Below are 17,214 nucleotides of genomic sequence, written 5' to 3'. Positions count from 1 at the left end.
CGTCCTCCAGCCCGGCGTTTTGCATTCCCAGTACGACGGGGGAGGCGTGGTTAGAAGGGTAAGCGTAAAAGGAAGGAAGAAGGCCTTTCTCGTTTTTCTCTTTACCCCAACTGAATGAAGTTCCACCAACATCTCTTATTCGAATGACCCCTCTAGGCACTACTGTCCCCCGCGCTTTTATTAAAAGCCATGGGGATTCTGTACTCGCTTGCACCCCTCCCGGCTTCAATTCGTTGGACGCGTCCACTTGGGAGCGCCTTGACTCCACCCTCCCGCGGCCTGGCACCGGAAGCGGGGTAGCGTGGGCTGCGGGCGTGCAGGGTGGGCTGGGGGGATGCGGGGCCGGAACTCTGCAGGAAGGGCGCTTGCGGCTGGTGGGGAGTGGAGGAGGGCGCGGCAGAGGGGAAAATAATGTGGGTCAGATTTTGGAGCCTGCGGGGGTGTAGAGGACTTCCCCCGGGACGGTGGTCGGCGGTGGGCTTGACCTCGGTAGTGGGCTTGACCCCGCTGGTCTCCGTTCATACCCACTGGAGGGGCTGCGGAAGAGCCGCTCTCGACTTCCCATGGGCCTCTGGGGCCCCTAGTGAGAAATTTCCCTGCATTTGACCCACGGTCCTTTCTCATCATCACCAGACACTTAGGGAGCGCATAGTGGTTACAAAACGCTTTACAGCTCGACCCGCTCCTCTTGTAAAATAACATGGGTTAATCTCACGGGCACGATTTTTCCATTTTACAGATGAGATAATAGACGTGTTGTAGCTTGCCCAGGTTTGCCAAGACTGCCTGTCTTTCCACTTAACTGTGCAGCCATTGAGCGCCTGCTGTCTACAAAGCACTGCCTTGTCCAAAATGGGCCAACTGGGCAGAGTCCCTGCCCTCTAGGAGAGATAAGACTGTAAAAAAACGAAGACTTCTATATATCTGCTGTGTGACTGGCGAGTTGTGTCAGGTGCTGGAGAGGAAAAGACAAAAGTGAAATTCCTTGCTCTTAATAAACTTAGGCTTTTGTAGGTGTTGGGCAACATGTGTGCATCGAAATGCACACAAAATGACTTCTATTTGGATTGTCATTGGTATAAACTCCCGATGAGGAAATTTTCGTTTTCCACTGCAGGTCAGTACCTGTGCTACAACTTAAATACTTAAAAGAGTTACTCTTACAGTTGCCTGGGACACAGAGATTTAATGACTTGTCCAGGGTCACATAGCCAGTGTGTACAGGAAGAATTTGAACCTAGGTTCCTGGCTCCAATGCTAACCCTATCCAGGTGGCCACACTGCCTATTGGTAGAAAATAATTAAACATTTATTAAGCACCTACTATATGCCAAGCACGGACTGTGCTAAGCTTTGAGTATACAGAAAGAGAAAAAGATGGCCTCTACCCTTAAGCTTTTAGTCTAATGGGGAAGGCAATATGCAAACATACATATGCAAAGTAAGCTATACACAGGATAAATAGGGAATAATTAGAAGGAAAGCACTGGATTAAGAGAGGTTGCAGTAGGGGTGGGGGAAATATTACTAGTGTGATGGGGAGGAGACATCAGAAACAGGCCTCCTGCTTGGCATTTGAGCTGAATTTTTTAGGAAATTAGGGATGCTGAGAGGCAGAGGTAAGGAAGTTCATTCCAGTACACCTTGTACAAAGACCGTTTGAGGAAGCGAGGTAGAATATTGCGTATAAAGAACAAGAGTCCAGTTTGTTGGCACTATAGAAGTGTATAAAGTGGGGGAAGGAGGAGTGATGTATATTAAAGCTAGAAAGATAGATGGGGACTGGCTTGTGAAGGGCTTTAAATCAGGGGTGGGGAACCTGTGGCCTCGAGGCCACATATGGCTCTCTAGATCCTTAAGTGTGACCCTTTGAGTCCAAGTTTTACAGAACAAATTCTTTTATAAAGGGGGTCTGTTCTGTGAAGTTTGGATTCAGCCAAAGGGCCAAACTTGAGGACCTAGAAGGTCACATGTAACCTCAAGGCCGGAAGGCTCCCCACCCTCAATTTAAATAAAGGCAGGTGTTTGTATTGGCTCTTAAAGGATGCACTGGGGTTTACTGAACAGGGGTTCAGTAAACTGACATAGGCCTGCACTTTAGGAAAAACACTAGTGACTGAAGGGAGAGAGGAGTCAGGGAGACCAGTTTTGAGGTTTCTGCAGTATTTCCAGGCAAAAGGTGATGATAATCTTCTGAACTAGGGGTTAACCCTGTGAAGAGAGGAAGTGAGGAACTTTCTGAGAATATATACCTGAGAATAATACCAGAGTTGCAAACCTGGAAATCTAGAAGTATGATTGCATCCATAACAGGAGTAGGGTAGTTGAAAGGATGAGTGGGTTTAGAGCAAAAGAACCTCTGGGACATACGTGTTGAGATGAATGGCAGTTGGTTATAGGGGATTGGGGCCCAGGAGAGAGATTAGGACATAGAGATGTTAATTAAACCCATGGGAACCTATGAGGACACCAAAAAGTAAAGAGCAAATGGGGTCGTAATTAATTAGGGGGGCATGATATGGATGATGATGTTGAGAAGACTTGCAGGAGCAAGAATCAATAGAGTAGTGTCATGAAAATCCATAGAGGATGTCAATAGTATCTTATACGGCAGAGAAGTTAAGAAATATGAGGACTGACAAAGAGAATGTAATATTTGGTAATTAAGAGATTATTGATAACTGTTTAGAGCAGTTTAAGTTGAGTGATAAAGTCTGAAGCCAGATTACAAGAGACTGTGAAGTGAATAAGGAGAGAGGAAGTGGAAAAGAGAGGAGAGGTAGTGGAGAAGGAGAGAGATGGGGTGATATCCTGAGGAATTAATGAGGGTTTAAAGTGTGTTTGTAGCCTTGGAGAATGAGACTGAAGATAGGGAGACTGAACATTAGAAAGATGATGATTTGGGGGATAATTTTCCAGAGAAATCAGGAATGACTAGGATCAGATATACAAGTAGGAAGGATGGGTCTTGGGAAGGAAAATAGAGACAGGAGTAAAAGTAGTAGGGAATAGGGGCAGCTAGGGGAGGACCCGAGTTTGGTTCTGGCCTCAGACACAACACCCACACACACAAAAAAATTAGCCATGTAACCTTGGGCAAGTTACTTAAACCCAATTGCCCTCTAAAAGGCAAAAAAAAAAAATGTTAATTAAAAGTAGTAGGGAATGGAGGATGAGGTCTAGGGGTTTTGAAATAAAAAGTAGGGGAAAAGAGGGAACTCATTGAATTGCCCCTTATTTTCTCACTGAAGTGTGATGAGAGATTCCCCAGCTGGAAGAAGTGTAGGAGGCATTTTGAAATAAAGTACCTTAAGAGTTGAAACTTCACATCAATGAACTATGTGAATAGCCCCTTAAAATTGTCTTCATTTGGATGGGCCTGTAAAAGGTATTTGTATATGGACCCTACCAGGTTTTAGAGAAACATGAAGTAGGTTCTAGAGAGCATAAAAGGAGATTATGTATTTGAAAACCCAGTTGATAATGAGGGAAAGAAAATTTTGAATGTAAGCTCTTTGAGGGTAAGGGCTGTTGTTTTTGTCTTGGTAATGCTAGCTCTTTGTACCATATAAAAGCTTGTACTCATAATAGGAGCTTGATAAATATTTGTTGAATAATTAAGACAAGAAAGTCTATAGCAGCATATAGTAGAAAGAGCTCTGCATTTGAAATTACAAGGCCTAAATCCAGGATTTGTGGGACCATGATTAAAATAGAAAGTTCTTAACCTCACATCAATTAACTACTTACCTGTGTTGACCTTGGAAAAGTCATTTTACTTTTCAGGGCCATGTTTGATGTCTATAAAATGAAAAGGTTTGACTTTTAAGGTCTCTTCTAACTTTCAAAATTATGAAATGCCCTTCCTCCCCAAATGACCTTGGAAACCCAGAGTTGCCTGGCCTGAATTTGAATTCTCATGAAAATGGTGACTAGATACAAAGAATGCAATTTTTATTGATTTTATATTGGTGGAAGAAATAGAAGAGTTTCATTTTTAGAGGTGGCTAACTATAGAATTTCTAATTCTTAGTAGGATTTTGGACCCTTTTGATAAAGTCTTTTTCTTCTTTGTTCAGTGATTCAAGAATACCCTTTGTAAAAGTGTGCTATGGATTTTGTGGAAGACAGGTTCTTTGTGTACTGGCTGACATTTAGGAAATATCTGGGTCAAAGAAGCTGCAAAGATCCCCTGCAAGCTTGAAAGAAGTCTAGAATAGCATTAAATCACCTCCCTATCATTAAAACTTACATCAAATTAACATAATGCAATTTTTGTAATAGAGCATTTCAAACTGCAACCAAGAAAAATTAGAATGATGAGTATTTTAAAATTATAGGTGTATATATCATTTATTGTTTGTTATCAGGCACTGTGCCAAAGTATAATAGACAACTTTAAACAAGCAAGATAAGTCCTGCCACCGAGGAATTTACATCCTTATGGGGGAAGACAGCCCCAAAATGAGTTGGAATGAGGGATATATACGTGAAGGCATGGTTGGAGCACACTGAAAAGTGATGCAGAGAGGCCTGGGCCCTGCAAGATAAAGCAGAAACAGACCCATCAGAGCTGAGGGACCCAGAGGTGCAGTCCAGGTTACCAGCAGGGAGGAGGAGGAAGTGGAGTTAGAGTAGGTGGGGACAAGGCATGGAGGCCTAGACTCAGGCAAGATAAAGCATGAATGATGATACTGTATTTGTCATGACCAAGTTAATTATAAGTAAAAATATATATATATATATATGTATGTAATTTACTTAACATTTAAATAAAAAATACTAAGATAGGTTATCCTTTTCAACAGGATTTTAAAACATAAAACACAGACCAACTTACTCTGGCATTTGGAACTTTGTGAATAGGTTGAAATAATTTGCTGGGAACCTTAAGGATACTTTGTTCTGTTTTGTTTTGGCAAAGAAATATAGTAATTGATCGGTGTGTAAAATCTCAAGAGCTAGGTGGTATTTAAATATTCAGAAAATAATGCTGCCTGATCAATTTAGTTTAGTACAATTCAAGGCAGCAAACATTTATGAAGGGATTCCTCCCCTCTTCTCTCTCTACCCCTAGCTATGTGAAAAGACTTTCAGCTGTTCAGGATACAAAGAAAATAAATTTTGACCCTTGCCCATAAGGAACTTGTATATTATCAATCCTTATGTTAAAAATGAACATACTTTGTATGTGTTGAAGTGTGAAACATTGTATGTTTTAAGTTTTGTTCTCCTATGATCTGAGGTTATTGTTGTAATGACTTATTTACCTTGAGGTTTATAAACAACTTTCCATATAATAACCCAGTGAGATAGGGAGTACTAATATTTTTAGCTTCATTTTTCAGACAAGGAAACTGAGGCTCAAAAAATGACTTTCCTGTGGTTACATAGCTACAGTTTTGGAAGAATTGTTTGTTAATTCAAGTTCTCTTCTTCCTACCTTCTTGATCTCCCCACATACATTTATTTGTGTTGGAACTTATGTACTTGGGATGAAAATGAAGTGACAAAGAATACAATTTCACCCTCTATTTTAATTTTAAAATGCTGTCTCACTTTTAAATTAAGCTAACCGCATCGTAGGTGGATAATTATTATTATTCCTGAAGTGGTTTCCGGAATTTCATTAAGTGCATTTACTGTCATGTTCATTTACCTGCGTAGTACTACCACCTTTTCTTTTTTTCTTATATATTTCCGACATTTTTCTTAAAATGTACCATTCAAATTCTCTTAGAAACTTTCCCACACTTCTTTCTGAAAAAAAATTTTAAGTATTGATTGAGTTGATCACCAGTGTGGAAGGCCTAGTCCCTAAGAGTGTCATGTCCTGTCTCCCTGCAGGTTCTACAAACCAAATTTATTTCAACTCAACTTTAATTTTAAAATTAAATCCATGCTTTGAAATACTTTTAGGAGAAAGAAAATGAGGGTTATAAAATCAAATTAACAATTATTTAAAAAAAATTGTATTACAATTTTAATAACCATAAACAAAAATGTACAATCAAATAAACAAAAAATTAGAAATAAAATATTCATAAGACCTAAGCATGTAAGGAGGTAAAATAAAACTAATTAACCAAAAACCAAACAAAAATGGTATTTGCACTATGTCTACTTCTATGTTCTCTGAAAGTTTTATTGCCTTTGTTTTCTTTGCACTGGTGTGTTTTTAATATAGTCTGATTTTTGCTGCTCTTAATTTGAAACTTCTGAACATCATAATGTTTTAGGGAATGAGATCTCAGGACATAGACCTCATGATTGGGAGAGACCAGGAATGTTACCCAGTGGTGGTACATTGTCTAGAAACATTTCAGTCACTACTGGGAAGACCTCTGTGGTGGTACATTGTCTGGAAACATTGCAGTCACTACTAGGAAGACCTCTGTTAGTGGAAGGAATAGAGAAGTCATAATCCTGAAGTTGCTAATCCAGAGTTCACCCTTATGGTAGGTACTGATGTGAAGAGATGCCATCTAGTAGTTTCCTATTTTAAATAATTATTCTTACTTATTCAGCTATTTTTATTTGTCAGAATGTAAGTATCATTAGCACTAATTCACTAATAACCAGAATATAACTGACTGCCCAAACTTGTGCTGCCAACAATTTTTTTTAAATTGTAGAGACTTTTAAAATTCTTCACTTTTATAGTTCCAAATTCTCTTCTTACCCCTAACCCATTCCTTACCTCTTGAGACGTCAAGAAAAACAGAACCCATTACCAATATATATAGTCGTATCAAACAAATATATATACTATTATTAATATTATTTTACATATAATTGGGAAATAAGATATACGGGCACTGGGGCATAGAGATCCACAATGCCCTAGTGGAAAAGTTGAAGGGGTATGGGAGAGAGCAGATTGGAGGAGGGGATATCCTGTGGGACTGCTCTTTTGGGGCAGTGGGTAGGGGAAAAACAGAAAATTTGTAACTCAAAATCTGGCGGAAATGAATGATGTAAATCAGAAGTTAATAAAGCATTTGAAAAATGAAAAAAAATAAACTATTAGCCAAATTGAATTTAAAAAAGGAAACCAAATTACAAGCATCAAAAATGAAAAAGGAGAATTTACAACCAATGAAAAGTAAATGAAAGCAATTATTAGGAGTCATTATGTCCAATTATATGTGCCAATAAAACTGACAATCTAAATGAAATGGATGAATATTTACCAAAAAATATATATTGTCTATATTAACAGAACAGGAAATGAAATGCTTAAATAGTCCTATCTTAGAAAAAGAAATTGAACAAGCTATAAATGAGTTCCCTAAGAAAAAATCCCCAGGAGCAGATGGATTTAAAAGAAAATTATAAACAAAAAAATAAAATTATATCAAACATTTGAAGAACAATTTATTCTAATACTACATAAATTATCTGGAAAAAAATAGGTCAAGAAGGAGTCCTGCCAAATTCCTTCTATGACACAAATATAGTTTTGATACCCAAATCAGGGAGACTCAAAATAGAGAAAGAAAACTATAAACCCATTTTCCTAATGAATATTGATGGAAAAAAAATTTAAACAAAATGCTAGCAAGGATATTACAGCAATAAATCACAAAGATCATACACTATGACCCAGCTGAATTTCTACCAGGAATACAGTACTGGTTCAATATTTTAAAAAATGATAAGTATAATTGACCATAGAAATAAAAAAAAACAACAAATATAATATGATTATTTCAATAGCTGCAGAAGAAGCTTTTGACAAAATACAATAGCCATTCCCATTAAAAGACATATTAGAAAGTATGGGAATAAATAGAGCTTTTCTTAAAATGATAATACCTAAAATAACAATATTAACTAAATTAATTTACTTATTCAGTGTATACCCCCATCAAAGAATTATTTTATAAAAGTAAAAGAAATAATAAGATTCATCTGGAGGAACAGAATGTCAAGAATATCAACTTCCTTATTAGCCATGTTCAAAAAATATATATTTAAAGAAAAGAGAAAAAATATACTTCAATTTGAAATCTGAGTCCATCAGTTCTCTAACTGGAAGAACATGTGTTTTTTGTTATGAATCCATTGCAATCATTGTATTGATCGCAGTTACTAGGTCTTTCATAGATGCTTATCTTTACAACATTTGTTATCATATAGATTGCTCTTCTGGTTCTGCTTACTTCACTCTGTGTCAGTTCATAAAAGTCTCAGGTTTTTCTGAAACCATCTCTTTCATCATTTCTTACAGCAAAATAGTATTCCATCATATTCATGTCATGACATGTTCAGCCATTGCCCAGTTGCTGGTAATCCCCTGAGTTTCCAGTTCTTTGCTCTTACAAAAAGAGCTACTGTAAATATTTTTGTATATATGGATCCTTTTCCTTTGATCATTTTGTGGGTGTGGATCTAGTAGTGGCATTGCTGGGTCAAAGTTAATAGCTTTTGGGGGGCATAGTTCCAATTTGCTTTCCAAAATGTTTGGAGTAGTTCAAATAGTTCATAACTCCACCAACAGTGCATTAGTATCTATTTTCACATATCCCATTTGTCATCTTAGCCAATTTGATAGGTATGAGGTGGTACCCTAGAGATTTTAAATTTGCTTTTCTCCATTATTAGAAAATCTAGGTGGTACAATGGATAGTGTACCAGGCCTGGAGTCAGGAAGATCTAGGTTCAAATCTGGCCTTAGATACTTGCTAGCTGTGTGACCCTAGGCAATTCACTTAACCCTGTTTCCATTAGTTTTCTCATCTGTAAAATGAGCAGGATAAGGGAATGGCAAACCACCCCAGAGTCTTTGCCAAGAAAACCCCAAATGGGGTCATGAAGAATTGGACATGACTGAACAACAAATTATTGATTTAGAGACATTTTTTTTCAAATGGCTATTGATACCTTGGATTTCTTCCTTTGAAAATTGCATATTCATATCCTTTGACCATTTATCAATTTTGGGAATGACTTTTATTCTTACAAATTTCACTTAGTTCCCTATATATTTTATAAATGAAACCTTTATCAGAGAAAATTGCTACAAAGATTTCCTTCCCTCCCAATTTCCTGCTCTCTGGGCAGATCCTGCTCCACACTGAGGTTCACAGGGTCTGGTCCATGTCAGATCCTTCACCATTTCTGCTCCAGGGAATTCAAGGCTCAACCAAGCCACAAACAAAGTCTCAGTATCCCAGTCATGCTTCAGTCACCTGGCCTCCTGGCTCTGGGCTCCTGGGCTTCTGGCTCCAGGCTCTGGGCTCCTGTTCAGAAGAAGCTCCACCACAAGTTTTCAGGACTCAGATCTCCATTCTTCTGTAGCTGTTCTGCCACCAGATCTCGGTCTCTAGGAAATTCTGACTGTGCCTCTCTGGGGCTTTTCCTTATATACACACAGCCTGTTTCAGCCAACCTCTTCCTATTACACCAGTAACAGAAAACAGGAGTTCATACCTTCTGTTTCCCCAACAGAGGCTTTCCTGTTACATCAGTAACAGGAGACTGGAGTTCATACCTTTTTCCCCAGCAGAGGCTTGATCAGTTACTAAGTGCTAAGTGTCTGCTACTTTTGCCAACACAAAGGGATCTTCAAATTCAAAATTACATTACCATTACATGGTTCAAAAGATATTTATTGAATGTAATTTTTATTGCATTATGATTAGAAAAGATACATTTCATATTTCTGCTTTTCTGCATTTGTTCATGAGAATTTTATGTACTAATACATGGTCAATTTTTGTGAAGGTGCCATGTAAAATTTTAAAATAGGTATGCTCCTTTCTATTCCCATTCGGTATTCTCCAGAAGTCTATTGTATCTAACTTTTAATGAATTCTATTCATTTCCTTAAGTTTTTTCTTATTTATCTATGGTTAAATTTATCTGGGTCTTTGAGGGTTAAATTGGGGTTCCCCACTTAATTAAATTGGGGTTCCCCACATAGTTTATTTCTTCCTATAATTCATTTTAACTTTTCCTTTAAGAATCTGAATGCTAAAGAGCAAGATGCTTTCAGAAAAATCTAGGAAGATTTACATGAACTGATGCAAAATGAAGCATGCAGAACCAGGAGAACTTTGTACACAGTAGCAACAATATCATATGATGATCAGCTGTGAATCGCTTGGCTATTCTCAGCAATACAATGATCTAAGACAATTTCAAAGGACTTCCAAAGGACAAAAATGTTATCCACCTCCAGATAAAAAAAACTGATGGAGTCTAAATGCATATTGAAGCATACTTTTTTTAAAACATTTTTTGGCCTACAGTTTCTTTTGCAACATGGCTAATATGGAAATTTTTTGCATAACTGCACATATATAATCTGTATCAAATTGTTTGCCTTCTCAAGAGGGGAGGGAGAGACTTTGGAACTCAAAATTAAAAAGAAAACTGTTAAAAATTCTTGTTTACTTGTGATTGAGAAAAAAATAAAAATTTAATGTAAAAAAATTTGAATGCCATGCTGTTTGATGCATGTATGTTTAATATTGATATCAATTTGATGTCTTTGGTACATTTCAGCAAAATGTAGTTTCCCTATTTATTACTTGTAATTAGATCTATTTTTGCTTTTGTCTGAGATAATGATACTCATGCCTTTTTTTTTTTACTTCAGCTGAAGCATAATAGATTCTGTTCCAACTCCTTATTTTAACACTATGTGTATTTTTTTGTTTCAAGTATATTTCTTTTTGGAGGTGGGAAGGTAGGGCAGTTGGGGTTAAGTGACTTGCCCAAGGTCACACTGCTATTTTTTTGTGTTGTGTCTGACTTTTGTTGAACTCAGGTCCTCCTGACTTTAGGGCCAGTGCTCTACTCACTGCATCACCTAGCCACCCCAAGGATATTTCTTTTTTTTTTACTTTTTGGAGGGGGGGGAGGGCAATTGGGGTTAAGTGACTTGCCCAAGGTCACATGGCTAGTGTGTCAAGTGTCTGAGGCTGAATTTGAATTCAGGTCCTCCTGACTCCAGGGCTGGTGCACTATTCACTGCGCCACCTTGCTGCTCCCTAAGGATATTTCTTTTAAACCACCTGTTATTGTATTTTGATTTCTAATACATTTTGCTCTCCTATGCTGTGGGTGAGTTCATCCCATTCACTTTTTTTTTTAAAGCAATTGGGGTTAAGTAGCTTGCTCAAGGTCACAAGGCCAGTTTGTGTGTGTGTGTGTGTGTGTGTGTGTGTGTGTGTGTGTGTGTGTGTTAAGTATCTGAGGCTGGAACTGATCCCGGGTCTCCCGACTCTGGGGCTGGCGCTCTTACTCACTGTGCCACCTAGCCGCCCCACATCCCATTCACTTTCACTGTTATGATTGTTAACTGCATATTTCCACTCAGTGATTCTGTATCCTATTCTTGTACTCCATTGCCTGACCCTTTATTTCCATTTCAACATTCTCCCTGGTTCCCATATCCTGTTATGAAGCTATCTGCCTCTTCCAGGGACTAAAGAAGGTATATTCTTATAAGAGTCACTGATGATTCCTCACTCATATTTACCTTTTTATTCTTCTCTCTCTTTTTTTTGTTAAAGCAATCGGGGTTAAGTAACTTGCTCAAGGTTACATGGCCAGTTATTTCTGGGTGTGGTGCTAAGTATGAGCCTGGATTTGATCCCCAGGTCATCCTGACACTGGAACCGGTACTCTTACTGGCTGAATCACCTGGCCACCCCTAAGCAATTGGGGTTAAGTAACTTGCTCCAGGTTAAACGGCCAGGTGTTTCTGGGTGGGTGCTAAGTGTCTGAGCCCGGATTCGATGCCCAGGTCATCCCGACACTGGAGCAGGTGCTCTTACTCGCTGTGCTACCTGGCTGCCCCTTGTCTGAATGTCGCATGTTCTTTTTAGCTCTTCTCTTTTTATCAGGAATACATGAAAGCCTATTTTGTTAAATATCAATTCTTCATCTCCTGTAGGATTATGCTCAGTTTTGCTGGATGGGCTATTCTTGACCATAATCCTAGATCCTTTAACTTTTGAAATATTATATTCCTAGCCCTCTGTTTTGTTATAGTAGTGGCTGCTAAATATTTTGTGTTCCATGGTACCTGAATTCTTTCTTTCTAGCTCCTCGTTAGAAAGTACTTGCTAATTTCTAGCTTCTTGACCTGGGAATTCTGAATTTTGGTCATGATATTTCTTGGAATTTTAATTTTGGGATTTCTTTTAGGAGGTAACTGGTGGGTCCTTTTGATTTCTACTTTGCCTTCTGGTTATATCTGGGCTGTTTTCCATCATAATTTCTTGAAATATAATGTCTTAACTTTGTTGTTGTTGTTGTTCATGGTTTTCAGGTAGTCAAATGATTTTTAAACAATATCTTCTTGATTTGTTTTCCAGGTCAGTTGTTTTTCCTCTGAGACATTTAAGATATTCTTCCATTTTTTTCAGTCCTTTGACTTTGTTTTATTATTTCTGATATCTTAAGGAGTCATCAGCTTCCATTTGGCCAATTCTAATTTTTAAGGAGTTATTTTCTTTAATAAGCTTTCACATGAATTTTACATATCTCTTAATTCTCTTTTCATAGTCTTTTTTTAAATTTAAATTTATTTATTTACTTTTAGTTTACAGCATTCAGTTCCACAATCCCTTGAGTTTCAAATTCCACTCCCCCCCCCATTCTCCCCTCTTCTCATCATGGCGGCATGCAATCAAATATAGGATCTCCAAATAACATGTACATTAAACATTACTCAAGATGTAAAGAAGGATTATAACCAATGGAGTGAACAGTGAGAAAGAAGAAACAAAATTAAAAAAAGAGAGTGAATATTTTGCTTCAATCTGCATTCAAACTTTGTGGTTCTTTCTCTGGATGTTGTCATGTCTCTCCATCATGAGTCTTTTCGAGTTGTCTTATAATCCTGCATTGCTGAGAGGAGCCCAGTCTATCAAAGTTAGTCATCACACATACGTGTCTGTAATTGTGTACAAATTTCCCCTGGTTCTGCTCTTCTCACACAACATCAGTTTGTATACGTTGCTCCAGGTTATTATATTATGAAGTCCGTCTGCTCCTTATTTCTTATAGCACAGTAGTATTCTATTACATTCATATACCACAACTTGTTTAGCCATTCCCCAATTGATGGGCATCCCCTTGATTTCCAATTCTTTGCCACCACAAAAAGAGCTGCTATAAATATTTTTGTACATATGGGTCCTTTTCCCATTTCTATGATCTCTTTGGGATACAACCCTAGAAGTGGTATTGCTGGGTCAAAGGGTATGCACTTATTTATAGCTCTTTGGGCATAGTTCCAGATTGTTCTCCAAAATGGTTGAATTAGTTCACAACTCCACCAACAATGCATTAGTGTTCCAGTTTGTCCACATCCTTTCCAGCATTTATCATTTTCCTGTTTTGTCATCTTAGCCAATCTGACAGGTGAGATGTGGTACCTCAGAGTTGTTTTGATTTGCATTTCTCTAATCAATAGTGATTTAGAGCATTTTTTCATATGCTTATAGATATCTTTAATTTCTTCCTCTGAGAACTGCCTGTTCATATCCTTTGACTATTTATCAATTGGTGACTAACTTGTATTCTTATAGATTTGGCTCAGTTCTCTGTATATTTTAGAAATGAGGCCTTTATCAGAGACTTTGGTTGTAAAAATTCTTTCCCAATTTCCCACTTCCCTCTTAATCTTGGTTACATTGGCTTTGTTTATACAGAAGCTTTTTCTTTTTGCCCCCCACGTGGCTTCTTCAGAGTTCCTGGCCTGCAGATTGCAGGGGGACCAAGCGACCAGTCTGAGGGGTAATCACTCTTGCTTTAACCTGCTTGGGTCTGGATTGTGATCTAGGGTGGAGGTACTGGGGTGCGTGGCCAGTTTGCCAGAGCATGGGGAGGCTTCAGAGAAAGCACCCAACTACTAGCTCCAGAAGCTGAGAAAACCCCAGCAATTGGAACAAAGCTTTCCCCTCTGGTAGCAGAGTTCTACTGTGGCAAAAAGCTCGGAAGTCAAGTAATTGAGTAGCAACATGAGCAAACGAGGGAAGCAAGGCAAGCACAGTGATCCAACTTTGGACTCCTTTTTTGAGGACAAAAAGGATCAAAGCATGGAACAGGAGGAAGACAGTGAAGTCAGAACTCCTGCACCAGCAGCTTCCAAGAAAAGAATAAGCTGCTTACAGGCCATAGAGGAGCTTAAGGAGGATTTTGAAAACCAAATAAGAGAAGTAGAGGAAAAATTGGGAAGAGAAATGAGAATGATGCAAGAAAATTATAAAATGACAGTCAACAACCCGACTGAAGAAAATAACACCTTAAAAATCGACTAACTCAAATGGCAAAAGAGGCTAAAAAAGCCAATGAGGAGAAGAATGCCTTAAAAAGCCGAATTTGGGGGGGCGGAGTCAAGATGGCGGAATAGAAGCAGGACCTCCCTTTGGTTCCGGCTTCTACCTTCCCCACTCCATGTAAAAAGGAGACTCTAAACAAACTTTGGAGCTGTAGAACCCACAAAATGACACAGAGAAGCTAACGTCCTGCTGAGGACAGCCCAGCAAGCCTTTGCTTTACAAGTTTTGCTAATGTTTTCAGGGGTTCTAGGACTGTTCTACAGACAGAGGATGAATTAATGAAGAGACTGGCAATGTATCTTGTGGCCTTGCTAAGCCTTGTCTCCCCAGGAACTAAGATTGCTGAGAACTTGCCTCATGTCAAGATGAAGAAAAGACCTCCATTTGGGTATTAAGTGCTGTGCTTAAACTTGATGTAACTCTGGGGTAGATTCAATTGTGATCCAGGGGTGGGGAACTTTTGACCTTTTTGTGTTCTATGGTTGAACAAATGAATGTACTTTACTTATGTTTGGAAACTAATCTCCATTTGAGAAGAGGGGCTTTGTGGTGGACTAAATGAAGGTACAGCCTAGGGGTGGAGTAGTATTTAGAACAGGGACTTTGTAACTGATTGAATGATTGGAAGGTCCTGGGGTGGGGTAGTACTTAGAGATTATTTAATCACACTTAGTAAATGCTGTATTTTGAATGATGTCATGTTTTGATCTTCTCTGTTCTTGGATAGTCACTGAATAAAATGGAGAGCACCTATGCTGGTATTTTGAACCTTGGGAAGTTGCCTTTCCTTGGCATGACATTACAGAGAGATAATTTGAAAATTATTGGACTGCCTGAAAGCCATGATCAAAGTAAGAACCTAGAAATCATCCTACAGGAAGTTCTGAAAGAAAACTGCCCTAATGTTTTAGAACCAGAGGGCAAAATAGAGGTTGAAAGAATCCACTGATCACCTCCTGAAAAAGATCCCAAAAAGAAAACTCCTAGGAATATTATAGCCAGGTTCCAGAATTCCCAGATTAAGGAGAGAATATTACAAGCAGCCAGGAAGAAACAATTTGAATATTGTGGAAACACAATCAGGATAACTCAGGATCTGGCAGCTTCTACACTGAGGGTTTGAAGGGTCAAAGGAGCTGGGATTAAAACCAAGAGTCACCTACCCAGCAAAACTGAATATCATGTTTCAGGGGAAAATATGGTCATTCAGTGGAATAGAGGACTTTCAAGCATTCTTGTTTAAAAAAACAGAGTTGAATAGAAAATTTGACATTCAGATACAAGAAGCAAGAGAAGCATGAGAAGGTAAACAGGGAAAAGAAATCATAAGGAACTTATCAAAATTGAACTATTAACATTCCTACATGGAAAAACAATAATTGTAACTTATGCAACCTTTCTCAGTAGTTGAAGGGAATAGAAATACATACACACACACATATATAATGTCTATATATGAGGGTATATGGGCATATGAATACATATGTGAATGTGTGTATATATGTTTACAGGTATACATAGATAGAGGGCACAGGACCAATTTAACAGGAAGGGATGATACTTAAAAGATGAAATTAAGAGGTGAGAGGGGAATATAATGAGAGGAGATGGGGAGAGACAGAATGGGGTAAACTATCTCATATAGAAGAGGCAAGGGAAAATGGTTACAATGGAGGGGAAGAATAGGAAGGCAAAAGGGAATGGGTCAACCTTATTCTCATTGAATTTGTTTAGGGGAGGGAATGAAATACGCACTAAATAGTGTATCTCACCCTATAGGAGAGTAGGGGGGAAGGGGATGAGAGGGGGGATGATGGAAGGGAGGGGAGCCTGGGGGGGAGGGAAGTTGAAAGCACCCACTTTTGAAAAGGGATGCGATCAAATTAGAGAATAGAACAAGTAGGAGGTGGGATAGGAGGGAGGGAAATATAGTCAGTCTTTTACAATATATCTACTATGTTATTGTTTTGCATTAGCCACATATGTATAACCTATACTGAACTGCTTATCTTCCCAGTAGGGGTGGGTGACAAGGGGGGAAGGGAATGAATCTGGAATTCAAAGTTTTAAAATCAAATGTTTAAATATAAATATATATATACACTAATATTAATACTATTTTATATGTAATTGGGAAATAGGATATACAGGCACTGGGGCATAGAGATCTCCTGGAAAAGTTGAAAGAGGTATGGGAGAAAATATGGGAGAGAGTAGATTGGAGGAGGTGATAGATATCCTGTGGGACTGCTATTTTGGGGTGGTGGGTAGGGGAAAAATGGGGAGAAAATTTGTAACTCAAAATCTGGCAGAAATGAATGATGCAAATCAGAAGTTAATAAATCATTTGGAAAAAAAAGCCGAATTTGCCAGATGGAAAAAGTATCTCAAATGTTCACTGAAGAGAATCATTCCTTCAGAATTATATTGGAGCAAATGGAAGCTAGTGACTTTATGAAAAATCAAGATACTATTAAACAGATCCAAACAAATGAAAAAATAGAAGGCAATGTGAAATATCTCAATGAAAAATACACTGACTTGGAAAAAAATCCAGGAGAGATAATTTAAAAATTATTCGACTACCTGAAAGCCATGATCCAAAAAAGAACCTAGAAAAAATGCAGTGGAAAGATGATTAAAGAAAAGTCAGACTTGGAGAAGAAATAATGAAATATATCTCCTTCCTCACATTAGAGAAATGAAGGACTACCAGAGGGGCATGTTGTATATATTGAATGGCTTTTGTTTTTTATTACTTGCTGTTCTTTATCACAAGGGAGGGATCAATCGTGTGTGTGTGTGTGTGTGTGTGTGTGTGTGTGTGTGTGTGTGTGTGTGTGTGTAAGTCCACCTGCCCCCCAGAAATGTCTCTGGTATAAAGATACACACACATATATGTATATTTTAA

The 17,214-nt window shown here is 38.3% G+C and overlaps 1 long non-coding RNA gene across 1 annotated transcript; it reads left to right on the top strand.

The window, feature by feature from the left end:
- The first annotated feature begins 34 nt into the window (after positions 1-34).
- LOC138146675 (uncharacterized) lies at positions 35-10,545 on the top strand. The gene is made up of 3 exons (XR_011164561.1): positions 35-296; positions 740-938; positions 9,969-10,545. It is a non-coding gene; the product is annotated as an uncharacterized lncRNA (long non-coding RNA).
- Positions 10,546-17,214: the final 6,669 nt, after the last annotated feature.

The sequence above is a fragment of the Petaurus breviceps genome, unplaced genomic scaffold (assembly GCF_028583685.1).
Source record: "Petaurus breviceps papuanus isolate PSGF00001 unplaced genomic scaffold, PetGlider_PUasm1.0 90769, whole genome shotgun sequence".
Classification (NCBI taxonomy): Eukaryota; Metazoa; Chordata; class Mammalia; order Diprotodontia; family Petauridae; genus Petaurus; species Petaurus breviceps.
The sequence above is the reverse complement of the archived record's forward strand: the minus strand, read 5'-3'. Positions and strand labels throughout refer to the sequence as shown.